Here is a 440-nt window from a genome sequence, read left to right as displayed (position 1 = left end):
CACACCCTATCGCCTTAATAAATCAGTAACAACAAACCAGCCTTCCCTGCAAACCGCGCCACACCAAACCCTTCCCAACTTGGGCTGTGTGTGTGTGTATGTGTGTGTGTGTGTGGTTCCAGCCCCTGAAGCCGTAGGAAGGATCCCCGGGGGAAGGGACGAACCGCTGGAATCTACAGGAAACGGGAGAGGAACCTGGAAATCAAGTCCTGAGTGGGCAGGACTCGCGTGGCCAGGACGCTGATGCGCCGGAGAGGAGCGAGAGGACGCGAAGCCAATGCCACGTTTCCATCCCATTTCTGTCAAGGTCCCTGGCGCGCGTGTTAAGCGCGTGGAGCTCAATGCCCCGCGGCGTGGTGCCCTCGTTGGGGGCGGGGAGCGGTGACCCGGGCGAGAAGAGCGCCCGGGTGAGTGGCTCTGGGGTAGGCGCGCCCGGCGTC

This window comes from Fukomys damarensis, unplaced genomic scaffold (genome assembly GCF_012274545.1).
Source record: "Fukomys damarensis isolate Sample0158 unplaced genomic scaffold, DMR_v1.0_HiC HiC_scaffold_32, whole genome shotgun sequence".
Classification (NCBI taxonomy): domain Eukaryota; kingdom Metazoa; phylum Chordata; class Mammalia; order Rodentia; family Bathyergidae; genus Fukomys; species Fukomys damarensis.
This window is presented reverse-complemented; position numbering follows the sequence as displayed.